At 37.5% G+C, this 16,653-nt stretch overlaps 1 protein-coding gene across 1 annotated transcript in view; it reads left to right on the forward strand.

The window, feature by feature from the left end:
• Positions 1-16,653, forward strand: part of DUSP16 (dual specificity phosphatase 16) — an 88,936-nt gene that overhangs the window by 3,097 nt on the left and 69,186 nt on the right. The window contains exon 2 of the mRNA XM_019451994.2: positions 3,569-3,697. The gene's annotated coding sequence lies outside the window, so the exon portion shown is untranslated. The remainder of the gene's footprint in view (positions 1-3,568; positions 3,698-16,653) is intronic.

The following is a 16,653-nucleotide window of genomic DNA, read 5'->3' on the forward strand; positions in this document are numbered from 1 at the left end:
AAAAAGAAGGATTTAAGGCAGATTACTAAGAACAGGTACAAAGAAATAATAAAAGCTTGCTAGGGGTACGATCGGTAAAGAAGGAAATGAGATACATCTTGGCATGAAAGAAAAAAGGCATAAAGGAAAAAACTCTTCAATACCAAGGCAACAAGAAGGAGGTAATGAAACTTCACCTCCTTAATTGGGATGAGATACCTCATTATAGGTATCACCAGAAAGTCATGAGTTTCATTACATAAAAAATTTAATCTTGGGGGAAGGGATGGGTAAAGTAAATTATGAGCATAAGTCCTAACTAAATGAGAATTTAGAACTTGAAATTGCCAAATATAAATTTAAAATGGAGACCCACTGCAATTTCAATTAAGTTATTAGAAAGGGAGATAGGTTATAAAAAGTTGAAACTATTGACTAAATTGATTTCTAGATTAACTACAGATATAAATCAATCAAAACATTTATTAATGATATACTGTTTACATATACTGAGGTGGATACCAAAAGCTGGAGACATGGATCCATGCCCTTAATAAGGGGAGGAGGATTATAAGAATTTGTAAGGGAATTACGTACATATGAAATGATACACAGTTATCAGACAGCTGGGAAGTGCCAAATTCTTGGTGTAAGGGAGAAAGAGATTGGGGCATCGGGGGAGGTAATGGGAAGATAATCTTCATAGAGATAATAGAATTTGACCTTGGCCTTAAAGGATGGTTAACATGTATGGAGGAAAGGAAGTGGGGGAGGTCATTCATCCATCTCTTCATCAAATTTATTTGTAGCCTCTACTATGTGCTAGACGCTGTTCTAGGAACTGGGCATACAGTGGAAAATAAGAAAAGTTTTTGTCCTTATGGGGCCTTACATTCTAGTGGGAGAAGAGTGAGGGACAGTAAATAAGTAAACATTACATGGAAAATCTGATGACAAATTTTGATGTCCAATGAAGATAATAACGGGCAGGGTCAAGGAAATCATAGAGGGCTAGTTACAGTCCCACTTATTCTGTGAATAACCTGTTTTGTGTGTGATATCCTGATGAATGTTGATGATACAACTTTTTAGTATTTATTTGCAGTCCAAACCAATTTGTGTAAAAGTCTACACATTATCTTTAACCATTTTTTTTTTTAAAGAAACCTACGTAATATTTTTTTAGATTGAAGCATTCAGGCTTTGAGTTTTTAACTCATTAACAATTTACCTACGATTCTTTTGCTACCATTTGCCAAGAACCTCCTGTTTTTGCAGTGATGTTAGTATGATTGTTTACAGCTTACCTAGGGTAATGATGTACATATTGGGCTGTATGCTTAGATTCTTCGTCAGAAGCAATATTCCTGTAGCCATCGTGCTGTAAAGCGAAGCTAAATTCCAAGGACAGGTTGTTTTGATGGTACCTTCTCGAGAACATATGAAAACCAAAGATGTACAGACAGTAGAAGTAAACTGTTCATCTTAATGATCGGGTAAGAGAAATAGGGTAAAGGGTGACACCTCTGCAGGTCTTGTCCACACAGTCCAAGATTCCAGTGGCTATTTTGGGCTGCGTTGTATTCTGTGTCCGTAATTATGTCTTCTTCAATGTTTGTAAGGGAGTTAGGGGTCTTGCTGGAAATACTGTCTTAAGCTTAGGAGCTTTATACTGTTTTTCTACAAATAGTAGAAACTTGGAGTGAAATGTCAGTTCCGAAATGGAGAAGTCTGGACTCATTGTAGTTATCTGACCTTTGGGTTTTCTTTTGTTGTTGAGAAGATGTTCTTTATAGTGTCACTGAAATTTTTTTAGTGACTATTTCATGATTTTGGACACATTTATGAAGTACTTCTCAAGCCTTCCTTAAGAAATTTGTTCCTTCGTTTTCTCCATCATTTCTGTAGTTTTAAACTGAAAAAGAAATATATATATATATATATATATATATATATATATATATATATATATATATAGCTGAAATTAAGATAAAAGATTTATATTAAGCATATATTACGTGTGCTTCTACATTCTGACGTACTTGGGATGAGCCTGTGGAAAAGAAAAGTTTTCAGAGGAGGTGGGAAATTCTTTAGCATTCCCTTGATTTCCTTCTAAACTAAATATTTAGAGAAGAATTGTAGCTCTAAATGCCAGGGGTGTGTGGTGTGTATGAGGACAGCAGAACTCAGATTTGTCTTAGTGACTGGGTGAGGAGTGGGGCAGACTGCAGTTTACAGAAAAAAGATGCACTGTAAATTGTGATGGTAAATGGCAAGGTAATTACTAAACCGTTTCCATTCTTCCCCTTAAAATTCATGAGGATGGGCATGTGTAGAGAGGTATATGCTACTTACTGTTTGTATTGCAGCTCCTGTCCTAAATAGTGCTTAGTAGAGTCGTCTTTGGATAAATATTTATTGAATAAATTCTCAGAACTGGTATTTTTGATCATTATGCCTCTAGCTTAGAGCATTGTTTTTTGAGCTTTGAGTTGAAACCTGCAGGGGGTTGCCTTATAGCCTTGGGCACCTGACTTGTTTGAGGAGTCTACTCACTCTAGAACCTGGACCCTGACCTCACCTCCAGCTTGCTTGATGCCGGCTGACCTCACCTCACCTTGTCCAAAGCAGTAGGGGTGGGGGGGTGGGGGGGTTGTCACCTATCAACTCCTTCTTTTCCTGAGTTGCTAAGCTGTGTCCTCTTCTGGTCACTTCTCAGAACACTGAAGTGTTGCCAGTCTGGCCTATCTTATCATGGGTTTCTTTTGTTATTTTTGTTTGTTGTTTGGTTGGGGGAGAGGCATATTCCTCAGGAAGATAGTTCTTGACTTTGTTTTGTAAACTGTACATGGTATATAAAGCATGGTATTATTTTATTTTCCTTCCTAGCTTTAGCTAAAAATCTAGGGTTCTTTTGAAAATGAACTGGTAACTGATCTTTTGATATGAACCAACTAAAAACACTGTTTTGTTTGTTTGTTTGTTTGTTTGTTTGTTTTGAGACAATCAGGAAATTAGAACATGGAGTGTGTATTAGATGATATTTAAGAATTACAACCATAAAGTTTTTATCCATGTTAATAGTATTGTGGTTATGTTTAAAAAGTCTCATCTGTTAGAGGTACATACGGAAGTTTTTATAGGTAGAATGAAATGATGTCTAACACACGTTTTTTAAAAACTTCAGGACAGGCACAAACACACACAAATGGAAATAAGTAAAACAATATTGGCAAGTTTTTGATAATTTTTAAGCTAGGTGATGGGTATATTGGGGTTTGTTACTGTTTTCTGTATTTTTATGTATATTTGGAAATGCCCATAATAGCTAAAACATATATTGCCAATTATAACTGTAAAGGAAGTAATTTAATACAGTAAAGTTATGTGGTTGGACATTTGAACTAATTTTTGATTATCTCCATTTTGCATTTTCTATAAGTTCTTTTAGTAATGAATTTTTAGAAAAAGAATTTTGTAGAAATTTGCCTTTTAGAAGTGTTTTAAAACTCTTAACTTTGAGACCTTGTAATGATATACTTGTAGTTTATAAATTGTTTTGACGTATTTTGTCTTTTATCCTCAGAACAAGATACGAGTTATCCATTTTACAGATGAGGAAGCTAAGACCTTAGACTAAGTAATTTATCCAGATCCCAAAACAAGTAAGAAGTGGTGCTAGCCCTGGAGCCGAGATCCTCTGATTCATTTTCAGGTGCTTCTTTTTTTATATACACATTCTTGTAAGTGTTCTTTTTTGTGGTGTTATAAACCAGTGGTTTTCAAACGTTGTGGTGTCAGGACATCTTGTACGACTTAAAGATCATTGAGGACCCCAAAGATCTTTTGTTCATGTGGACCGTATCAATATGCAACATATTTTAAATCAAGAAATGTTTAATATGTTTACTCATTTAAAAATAACAGACTCATTAGGGGCTCCTGGGTGGCTCAGTTGGTTAAGCGTCTGACTTCGGGCCATGATCTCATGGTTCGGTTGTTCGAGCTGCGCATCAGGCTCTCTGCTGACAGCTCAGAGCCTGGAGCCTGCTTTGGAATCTGTGTCTTCCTCTTTCTCTGTCCCTCTGCCACTCATGCTCTGTCTCTCAAAAATAAGTAAATGTTAACAAAAAATTAAAAATGACAAACTTATTAAAGGTTAATGAAAAAGATCTTCCAAAACAAAAAGTATAGTGAGAAGTATGACATTTACATTTTTCCACTTGCTTTACTATGTTGTTTATTTTTTTAATTTTTATTAAAAGATCTTTTTTTTTTTTTAATGTTTATTTATTTTTGAGAGAGACAGAGCATGAGCAGGGGAGGGGCAGAGAGGGAGACACAGAATCTAAAACAGGCTCCAGGCCCTGAGCTGCCAGCATAGAGGTGGACACGGGGCCTGAACTCACGAACCCATGAGACCATGACCTAAGCCAAAGTCGATGCCCAACCGGTTGAGCCACCCAGGTGCCCCTACTGTGTTGTTTAATAGACAGTTGGATTTCCATAACTGCTTTTAGATCCAATCTGTTGCAGTACAGTGTTCGGTTTGAATTATATGAGGAAAACCCTCAATATACAGATATATAGTTGAAAAAAGGGTGGGCTATTTTAATATCTTTTCATGTAATTGTGGATATCCTTTGTCACGTCAAAACTCAACAAGTTGTACATTCTGTCTTTTATTCATTCTCTCCCTCTTCTCTCTCCTTTTTTCTTTCTCTTCCTCTTTTTCTTTTTTTCCCTCTCTCCTCTAGTTCTCTCTTTCTCTCTCTCTTTCTCTTTCTCTTTCTCTTTCTCTTTCTCTTTCTCTTTCTCTCTTTCTCTCTTTCTCTCTTTCTCTCTCTTTCTCTCTTTCTCTCTTTCTCTCTCTCTTGCTTCTTGGGGGCAGAGAGAGAGAGAATCCCAAGCAGGCTCCACAGTCAGCTTGGAGCCCAATGCGGGGCTCGAACTCAAGAACCGTGATATCATGACCTGAGCCGAAATCAAAAGTCAGACGCTTAACCAACTGAGCCATCCAGGTGTCCCAACAAGTGGTAGATTCTTAAAAGTTAGTTGCAATATTGAATATGAAACCATATCAGTGAATTTTTTATACTCTGTAACATTAAAATTTTGTTGGTCTGTCCTTGAACTTTGGATGGATCTTTGACCTGTATGTGATTTTGAAACATCACGTGTTGGTGATTTGAAAAATAATGGTTTACTGAGTTATTCAGATCTTTCAGATGTTGACATATTTGATTACACAGTATTTAACAAATCACATTCTTTTTTTTTTTTTTTTTAATGTTTTTATTTATTTTTGACACAGAGACAGAGCTTGATCGGGGAGGGGCAGACACAGAATCTGAAGCGGGCTCCAGGCTCTGAGCTGTCAGCACAGAGCCCGACACGGGGCTCGAACGCGCGGAGTGTGAGATCACGACCTGAGCTGAAGTCGGATGCTCAACCGACTGAGACACCCAGGCGCCCCTAAATCACATTCTTTTATATGTCCATTATTCTCATCAAAAAAGTCTTTCAGTGTTAGGAAGTGGTCAAGATTTTGCTGTCAAGTTCAGGTTTTCAAAAATTCTTATTTTATCTTGAAAGCTCAAATTTTATCATTGTCAACAGATATTGTCAGTTTTTTCCTTGAAGTGTCAGGCTCACTTTATTCATGTTAGAGAAAATATCTGCCACATACCTCAGTCTGATTAGCCATTGTCTGCCACTCATTCTTTTAAGCAAAAATGGTATTCTATGAAAAAATCATGGTTTAGCTCCCAACTCAAACAATTGCATAAATGCTTTTCTTTAAGGCAGCTGTTGTAGTAGGTATGCAGCAGAAGTGTTTCTTGTATACTTACCATTTCGTCACACAGTATTAAAAAGACCAAGTTCTCAGGAGTCAGATGCAACAAAAATAATAACTCTGACTGTTTTGGCAAGGACATTGTGAAGTGAAACCGACTTTTTAAAAAAAATGATTGATGTAGTGAAGGATATAATTATTACTAGTATAGTTCTGTACTTCTGCCTTGATTTATGCTAAAGCACCAGCAGTTTTGCCCACCTTTGCTTTTGTACCATTAGAGCAGATATCAACATGGTTTTTTCAAGATAAATCATGAGACTCAAAACATTATTTAATACTTGGAGTAATTCAACAGCATTTATGTTCGTTGCCAACCATTCACATGAAAGAAGACCTTCTTCGATGATTAGTTGGCATGGATACTAGAAAGTGAAAACAAAACAGTAAGTCCACCCACATCTACGGATCTGTCCACTTATAAAGCATAAGTACCGTCCTTAAGGCAAGATATTAACTTGTAATTCATGTTTGCAACAAAATCTTTAATTTGATGAGATACTGCATCATTTTTTTAAGTGGCACTGCTGTGATTCCTTTTACTAATTTTTCATCCAACATTCAGCAGTGTTAACCATACCAACCAGTGCAATATGGTTATTTACTTTGTATAATGCTTCAGTGGTCTTTTTATTTCTTAAAACATTTTTTTATGTTTATTTTTGAGAGACATAGATCATGAGCAGGCGAAGGACAGAGAGAGAGGGAGACACAGAATCTGAAGCAGTCTCCAGACTCTGAGCTGTCAGCACAGAGCCCAACTGTGGGCTCGAACCCATGAACTGTGAGATCGTGACCTAAGCCAAAGTCAGATGCTTAACTGACTGAGCCACCCAGGCGGCCCAGCTTTTTTATTTCTAACATGAAAAATCTTTTGGTTTTAAAGAGCTCATCATGTCAATGACTAAAACACTTAATTTCTTTAAACACGAGATGAATTCATTGGGTGATAATGAAGTTGTGGAGATGATAGCAGATATTAGCAGAAATTGCTATTGCTGAGAGCATAGAAGTACTAAGAACACACTCCGTTAATTTCTGAAAACGTACATATTTATGCCTTAAACTTTCTACCTTAGAAAATTAAAAAAACATAAGAATCTGTTAGTTGGCAGCATGATACATTATCATCACACACCACATATCCTCTGGATTCACTGTTGTACACTCATGAGAGAATGAGAGCAAAAAAGGCAGATTACATCTTTGTATTACTAAAAATAATTTTGCCATTGTGGATCCCCCAGAAGGGTCTCAAGGGCCTCCCACCCAAGAGTCTCTGGATCACCCTTTTAAAATGCTGATATAGGGGCGCCTGGGTGACTCGGTTAAGTGTCCAACTCTTGATTTTGGTTCATGATCTCATGGTTCATGAGATTGAGCCCCATGTGGGACTCTGTGCTGACAGCGTGGAGTCTGTTTGGGATTCTCTCCATCTGTGCCCCTCCCCTACTCATATTTGATGTCTCTTAAAAATTAATTAATTTAAAAAATGCTGATATAAACTAGCACCATGTCCTATCATATTTTTAGAGGAGTCTAACATAGACATCTATAGCAATTAAGTAATGTTTCCATCTTGACTGATTAATTTGTCAGGAAGAAGGGAGTATGCGATTGTGTGGGATGAGCCATGTGACCCAGAGACCATAATGGGTGGAAGGTCATAGAACATCAGAAAGTGGTTGGTAAAGGGTAGACGGAAGGGAGGAGTCGGTAAAAGCATTCTACAACTTAACAAAAAATGAGCATTTGTTCTCCTGTTTTTCTTTTTGTAAACTAGAAAAGCTATTAGCCCATATATACGTACATATATAGATACACGTTCATACTCATTTGTGTCTGGGCTCGAACTCAGGAGTACTTGGTCTTTTTTTGGGGTGAGGGGAGCAGAGAAGAGACAGTATCGTAATTAAGAGGATGGGTGCTCATCACAGTCATTTGTTCTTCCAACTAGGGAGGCTGTTGACCTTTCTTTCCTGAGGAAGCTGAGGGATGACAGAAGACAAATGAGGTTAGAAAGAAATTCTGAAAGAAGAGTGAGTGGCATAGCCATTGCCGATCATGGGAATAGCTGTAGGCAGAACTGGGCTGTGGACGGAAGTGGAGAGATAAGCACTGGAGAGCAGAGAGGACTGGGGGTGAACTGGGTTCTCCCGTGTTCCGGGCACTGGAAGAAATACAGAGATGGGTGCAACAGGAGTCTTGGAGCTGAACATGTATTTGAGAGAGTTCTATCAAAATACAGTTAAAATAACTATTTTAAATAATCGCACTGGATAGTCTGCAATTTTTTATGTCTTACCAACATTTAGATTTAATTATTATAACCCATGTATTTAATTACAGTAGGAGAAAATAACAATGCCACGAGTTTGGTGCAATTCTGGTAAGTCTCTAAGCTTTGGTTATGGCATCAGTATATGAAAATAGTGGCCGGGGCAGGTTTGGAACTGAAAATTCAAGAGGGAAGTTTGAATACTTTATTTTTTACTAACAGGAGACCGAAGAGTTTAGTTCCAATAGATCTCCTTTATCAGTTTGTTATATATGTGGTATTTATTTCCAAAAAGGATTTGAGATGGCGGAAGGAAGGATCTAAGTCAATAATCAAGAACAAACATGATTCTAAATTGTGTTTTTTTCCCCTATTCCCTACTGATGACATTTTAATAGAGACATATAGTTGAGGTATTGTAATTAAATTGGTCTTTATTTACTATGCAGGAGAAATATAATCCTGTCCTCTCTTAGTTGCATGTAGCATAAGCAGAGTATATTGTAAAGGGAGTGAGTTTGGGCAGGAAGATCATAGCATGTTAGAGAAAATTTTTTAAAAAATTCAGGACTGCTTTCAGCTGTAGTTAACAGAAAGCCACTAGCAGAGGTTTAAACCATAAGCCGTTTATTATTGCACAGTTCAGAGAAGTTCAGAGGTAGGTGGTCTCTGTTGGTTTAGCTGCTCTGCAGTGTGCTCAAGGCCCCAGCTTTGCTCTGGTCTTTGACTCTGCCATCTTTTTGCATGTTCATTATTGCCACCAGGTAGCAAAATGGCTGCCTCACTTTAGACATCACATCCCTTTTCAAGGCAAGAAAGAAAGGGAACCAAGCAAGCAATCCCTCCTGTGCTTGCCTGACAGAGAACACAGTCTTTCCCGGAGGCATCCATCCTATTTTCTCTGAAGTCTCAGATGCTTGAACTGTTTTACAAGACTGCCCCTAGTTCTAGGAGAGGCTGGGGAACTGTGTATGGCTAAGGGAAATGGCATGGTTGGGGTAGTGTGCATCATGTATCATTTCCTAGGCTTTGACACGTTGCATGCTGCCCAGGAAGAACTGGGATTCTGTTAGCAAGTTAGAAGGGAAGCAATGTCTGTTGGGTAGCTTTGTGTCTGTCACAAATATGCAGAAAGGAAAGCCCAAAGGATACTAAGTAATTTGCTGAAACAACTTTCTTTTAGTCTCGAGAGTGTTTTGAGTGTTCCTCCTCAAATAAGGCCATATCTATTTTCTTGTTTTAGTGGAAGGTTATACAGACCTATATCCGTTAGTTCTAGAGCTAATTTAAACACCGTTAGGTCTCAGTCTTAGTGTGACATAAGAATATTGTATTAGATAATCGCAGATATAATCTCCAGTTCTAAAATTCCTGTCTCCTTTTTTTCCCTGTCTTGACCACTCCACATTTATTATCTTTTTTCAATCAAAAAAGTGAACAGGATTAGAGAGAAGATACGAAAACGTATGGTGTTTCCTAGTCATCTTGATAGCTGCGTAGGATCTTTAATAAAGATCTTGATGGCAGGGCACCTGGGTGGTTCAGTCTGACTCGAATGTCCGACTTTGGCTCAGGCTGTGTATCTCACGGTCTGTGGGTTCAAGCCCAGCTTTAATAAACAGTAAAAAAAAAAAAAAAAAAAAAAAAAAAAAAAATTAAAAAAGATGTTGATGGCACAGAAGGTTAAAGTTAAAATGGGGTTTTGACTTTTGGGCAATTACTTACACTACTACTGCCTCAAGTTTCTGCTGAAAATGAAAACTAAATATTTTTATTTTATTATTATTTTTTTTTTTTATTTTTTTTTTTCAACGTTTTTTATTTATTTTTGGGACAGAGAGAGACAGAGCATGAACGGGGGAGGGGCAGTGAGAGAGGGAGACAAAGAATCGGAAACAGGCTCCAGGCTCCGAGTCATCAGCCCAGAGCCCGACGCGGGGCTCGAACTCACGGACCGCGAGATCGTGACCTGGCTGAAGTCGGACGCTCAACCGACTGCGCCACCCAGGCGCCCCAAAATATTTTTATTTTAATAGAGGAATATGTATATGCATGTGTGTAGTCTATAATCAAAACACCCTGGGTACAGTGTTCTGAGAAATTGCCCTTTGTCCCAACAGGAGGCATTTTATCTTTATTTTTATTTTTTAATTTTTATTTATTTATTTAACATTTTTTTTATGTTTATTTTTGAGAGAGAGACAGAGCCTGAGGTAGGGAGGGACAGAGAGAGAGAGAGAGGGAGACACAGAATCTGAAGCAGACTCCAGGCTCTAAGCTGTCAGCATAGATAGAGCCTGACATGGGCCTCAAACTCACAGACCTCTAGATCATGACTTGAGCTGAAGTCAGCTACTTAATGGACTGAGCCACCCAGGCACCCCCAACAGGAGGCATTTTAAACTCTATTGTTAAAAACCTGGTAGAACATCCCCTTTTGCTTGTTGGGCATTTGTTCTTATTTGTTAATACTGTTCACACTGCATATTTGCTTTAGATAAAATTAAAGGACAACCAAAGGAAAGTGATCTCCTTCATGCATTATGGCAACTAAATTTTACTTGATTGAGGCAGAAACTTTGAGGTTTTGAGTGCCTTAAAAAGGGATTCTACTTGTGTTTCAGCAAGAGCAGTGATCTGCTTCCTCATAAAAAATCCTGTCAAGTTTATATGAATTTGGATATACAGTGAGTTGAAAATCGTATTCCCACCTCTAGCAAATTGCAGAGCAATTACACTTGCTTATAAAAGAGGCTGTTAAAATGTTAACATAAAAAGTTTTAATCTTCTATCCAACAAAACTCTTATAGAACGATCCCACTGCATTTTATTTGTGGTTTATTTGTGGTTTATCAGTATTGGGAGACCCTGGAGATTAACATTGTTAACTGTGGCATTTAGGGGACCGAAAGGCACCTGCACTTTTGGGTGTATTTTTCAGAATAAAATGCATGTATGTATAACAATTTAACAGCTGCTTAAAACAGCTTAGGGGTAGCTTAGGGGCATTTAATTTCGTTACCACAGAATATCCAAATATCAGAAACTTTTTCTTCTACAGAAAGCCTCTTAAGTATGTAATTAAAGCAATTGTTTTCATTTTTCCTTATGTGAATGACTAAGAGCCTTGTTAATGTAAATATTCAGGAAGCTTGATTTTATAACCAACAATAAAAATCTTGTACAGCGGAAAACCCCATCTCTTGTCCGCAGTCCAACTGAAAGACAAACTCAGGCGTTTTTTTTCTGGCAGATGAATGACCCTTGTGGAAGGATCTTAGATGCTGTCAGTGGCTATCTCATTACATAATGTAATTAATGAGATGTTAGTTTAAAGAGAGTATTTTGGGGGGGGGGGAGGGGGGGAATTTCCAAGTACAAAATGTAGGCAATGTGGTATTCACTTGCCAGGAAAAAGTAGTTTTATACAAGTTTTTAGTAAAAGTTATTGTGAAATCATTGGAGATTTTTATTATGGAAATGACCTTAATTCATTCATTAAAATAAGCACTTTGGCTTCTGAGTCTGGTAGGCTTTTTTTTCTGGACAAAAGATCCATTCTTTTTGCCCGTGGTCATCAATATGTCATTGTTATCAGCACAAACAAGTATTTACTGAGTGACTTCTAAGAGTGAGGTATTAGAAGGGATGCAAAGAAGTATAGCATGTACTTGGTCATCAAGGAGGTTATACTTGTCACCATCTCTTTATTTTCTACTTTTCATGATTTAAACAAATCACCATAAAAGACTCCTTACTCTTTTCCCCAGGGGTTCTTCAACTAGGGGTCCAGCACACTCTATTTTCCTAGGCTGAGGGATAAAGTCACAATTAGAAGTGGAGGCCAGTCAACTCGAGGTCCTCTCCTGGCCGTTTCCCCTTCCTTCCTATGATTGCAGACTTGCCCTGTTTGCTCTAAGAGGATTGTGCTAGCCGGCTGTTTCTATAGGGTAGTTGGGGAGAAGGAAGACAGGGTCCTGCAGCAGTTCTTGGCTCCTTTCAGAATATGGAAGGTTGTGTGTGGAGGGGTGGGAGGGCCGCTTGGGTGGCTCCGTCAGTTAAGTGTGTGATTTCGGCTCAGCTTCATGATCTCATGGTTTGTGAGTTTGAGCCCCACGTGGGGCTCTGTGCCAACAGCTCAGAGCCTGGAGCCTGCTTCAGGTTCTGTGTCTACCTCTCTGTCTCTTCCTCTCTTGCTCGCGTGTGTGCTCTCTCTCTCAAAAATAAATAAACATTAAAAAACAGAATATGAAAGGTTGGGAAGGACACAGCAAGAAAAAGTAAGAGATCTGTTGTCATTTTTTCCTTTTTTTTCTTAGTAAAAACAACATAAAATTTGCCATCTCAACTAGTAGTGTTAAGTACGTTCCCATTGTTGTAAAACATACCTTTAGTATGTTGTAAATTTTTTCACCTTGCAAATCTGAAAACTCTGTACCCATTAAACAACAAATCCATTTCTCCCTTCCCCCAACCCCTGCCTGGTAACCTCCATTCTCCATTCTGTTTCTGTGATTTTGACTATTTTAGATACCTGATGTAGGTGGAATCCTATAGTATTTGTCTTTTCATGACTTGTTATTTTACTTAGCATAATGTCTTCAAGGTTCATCCATGTTATAGCATGTGACAGGATTTCCTTCCTTTTAAAAGCTGATTATCGTATTATCATTTCATGTATAACCATGTTTTGTTTATTCATCTATCGATGGACATTTGAGTTGCTTTTAGTTATGAATAATGCTGCTATGAACATGGGTATACAAATACCTCTTAGAGACTGTGCTTTCAGTTCTATTAGATATATATCTAGAAGTTGAATAGCTGCATCATTTGGTAGTTCTGTTAATTTTTTGAGGAACTACCATGCTGTTTTGCATAATGTTCACACCATTTGATAACTCCATCAACAGTGCACAGTGGTTCTAAATTCTTCACATCCTGGCCAACACTTGCTATTTTCTGTTTTGTTTTGTTTTGTTTTTTTGAGAATAGCTATTCTCATAGGTGTGAGGTGATAGTTCATTGTAGTTTTGATTTGCATTTCTCTGATGATGCTGAGTGATGATGATGAACATGTTTTCCTATATTCGTTGGCCATTTGTGTATCCTCTTTGGAGAAATGTTTAAGCCCTTTGCCCATTTTTTAGTTGGGTCACTTGATTTTTTTCTTTGTAAGATGCCATTTTCTTTTTAAAATGTGAATTGGCAACTTAGAACTACTCAGAACAGGTGTGATACCGCAGGGATACAAAAGCGGAATGAGTGGAATATAGGAACTGGGGAGTAGCCTCCCCCATCTCTAGCCATTACCAACCAGTACAGCTTGCTTAGTTGAGGGCTTTGTATTCCAAAGAGGATTTGAGGTCTCAGGGTCATTCTCCTACTCTTCTCTTCCTCCTTGTTACTTACAAAACCATGGGGGTAGACAAGATGATAACTGAGGTGTTAAAAATTCTTAGGTTTTGAGAGTTACTGCCTTTTACCAACTGACCTCTAGCAGGTAAAATTTCCTTCAAACCTCAGTAACACTGACCCCTAGACTAAGAAATCTTTGTTAATGGCTAATAAGAAGCACTCCACAAAAGCTTTGTCAGATCTTTGGTTTTTTAACTTTTAATTTGACTTATTTTGTTCTTCATACTGTAGTATCACCCTCAAATCCTGAGGCTAAAGATTAGTTCTTTACTGCTATATACAAGTCCTTCAGTGGGTATGTTGTACTTTGCCCTGAAGATATACAGCAGTTGTTGTTTTTTAAAAACCTGCTCACAGTCATGAGGAAATAGAAGTCAAAGTTCATTTGGCAGTGTATTTGTTGTTGTTTTAAATTCATAGCGCAAACAGAACAGCCAGTCTAAATTCAGTGAATTTTTATTTTGGTAAAACTAGCTATTTTTTGTGTGTATGTGTTAAATGCCATCTTTAAAGAAGTACTACCCAGCTGATTATTTATTCCCTGTGGCTTTCATAGTGATATTGTGGTAGTAATTAAAAGAAGTCATCTGATTGTGGTGGTTGAGGTTGAAGGGTACTGTGGACTCTGCTATGGTATGCTTAGAATTACTTTTAGATTTCAAGTACTTGATATTTTTAATTTTTTGCATCTTATTGATACTATTTGGTAGATAACCAATCTTAAGGGAGTTCATCTTAGTTATATGCAGTTATATATTACCGCCATATGGTGCTGTGACTTAAAATGTTGTAATATTAACATCACTCTATGAAGTAATAAGAGAAACAAGTAAAATCCAGTAAACTGAATAGAATGGGTAAGGAATACACATGGTGACCCAGAAAGAGACTGGAATTCATAGTGCTTGCAGTAGAGTTCAAGATATCCAGTCCAGTATTGCCTTTGTGTTTGGCTATCCATGACATCTACATTGCTTTCTGGTATGTTGCTAGGTCTTGATGGAACATTACCAATCCCTGCTTTTGCCAAAATACTGAATAGAGCTGAGTGTGTGAACAGGGGAGGTAAGGCAGGAGTCTAAGGTAACTTCAGAGAGCTACATTGTGGGAAGCTGCCAGAATGTTCAGAGCCACGTAGGTCATTCTTAACCTAGATTATATAGAACTCAAGATTGAAAATGCATTTGATAACATTATGACAATTTCATTGCAAAAGATTATCTAGATCCTGTGGGGCTTCTCATCACTATCTCTCTGATTATGATTGGTGGTTTAGTTGTGAAACAACACAACCACAGGAAAACAGGTAAAGTGAAAAGATAAAACTAACTCATGGCTGGTAATTAGTAGGCCAGAATTCATTAATGTCATCATTATCAAAAAGGTGTGGAATTATCATTATCAAGAGGGTAGAAGATTTCCCTTTCAAATGATAGAATTTCATAAATTTATAATCTATAAAACTATCAGATATTTTCATTATTTATCCAGTTATTTATGTTGGATGGGAAATACAGCATTTTTATACTATAGTTCCGTTTCTGGTTTCTGAAAGTGTATAATGTTACTCTTATTACAACATCAATATCATTTGTAATGGAAATTATTTTCCCTTTTAGATGCTTCAGAATCCACGTTTAAAAAAAATTTTTTTTTAACATTCATTTTTTTTGAGAGACCGAGAGTGAGTGGGGGAGGGGCAGAGAGAGAGGGAGACACAGAATCTGAAGCAACCTCCAGGCTCTGAACTGACCACACAGAGCTCGATGCGGGGCTTGAACTCATGGACCGTGAGACCATGACCTGAGCCAAAGTCAGACGCTCAACTGATTGAGCCACCCAAGTGCCCCATAGAATCCACATTTTAAAAATTAGAGTGGTACACATGCCTCTAAGACTGTGATTTGCTCACCATTTCTCTAATCTGTTTTGTGTTTGGTGGGGAAAGATTTGCTAGGAAATGTGACTAAAGTGATCATACAATTTTGGCTAGATAGTAGCTTTTACTTTACTTAATTAATTTAAGGTTTATTTATTTTGAGAGAGTGAGAAAGAAGGCGCTTGTCCAAGCAGGGGAGGGGCAGAGAGAGAGGGAGAGAGAGAATCCCAAACAGGCCTTGTGCTGTCAGCCTGGAGCCCAAGAAAGCAGGGCTCAATCTCACAACTGCCAGATCACAACTCGAACTGACATCAAGAGTGAGATGCTTAACCAGCTGAGCCCCCCAAGCGCCTTAATAATAAGTAAGCTTTTTCTAATTAAATATGGACTATATATGTAAACATTTTGATAGTATTAAGAAATCATTATAATTCACATTAACTATAAAAAAGTAGAAAAATCCTATGACTATCTCAGATTCCAGATGAAGCATTTATTAAATGATACAAAGCTCTTAGCAAAGAAAAATAGGACTTAACTAAATATGATACTAAGTTCTGGTGAGGATGGAGAGCATACAGAATTTTCATGTGTTGCTGGTGGGAGTGCAAAATGGTACCACTGTTTTGGAAAACAGTTTGGCAGTGTCTTTTAAAGATAAGTGTATGCTTCCCATATGACTCATCAGCCCTACTCCTAGGTATTTACTTCAAAATGAAGACTTATGTTCACACAAAAACTTGTATTCAAATGGCTGTGAGCTTTATGTGTAATCACCAAAAAACTAGAAAGAACTGAAATGTCCTACAACTGGTGAATGAATATACAAAGTGTGGTACATCCCTACAAAGTATTGATGTATGCAACAATGTAGATGAACCTTAAAGGCATTATATTGAGTGAAAGACGTGACTCTTGAAAAGTTATGCATGGTATGATTCAATTTAAGTCATATTCTAAAAAGGCAAAACTGTAGATATGGAGAACAGGTGAGTGGTTGCCAGGGTTTGAGGGTAGGGGAAGGTGTTGATTACAAAGGAGTGGCATGGGGGACTTTTGGGTCAAGACTCCTAGAACTGTATACCAGAAAATATGAATTTTACTTTATGTAAATTAAAAATAATACTTTGTTAACAGTAAATTCAGTAATATTCCTAGGTACCAGGTTAATATACAAAATAGGTATTTCTGTATAACAAAATGAAATTTTGAGAAAGATGACATTTCTAATACCAAAAA

This window comes from Panthera pardus, unplaced genomic scaffold (assembly GCF_024362965.1).
Source record: "Panthera pardus isolate Hobbes unplaced genomic scaffold, ASM2436296v1 HiC_scaffold_6, whole genome shotgun sequence".
In the NCBI taxonomy this organism is placed as follows: Eukaryota; Metazoa; Chordata; class Mammalia; order Carnivora; family Felidae; genus Panthera; species Panthera pardus.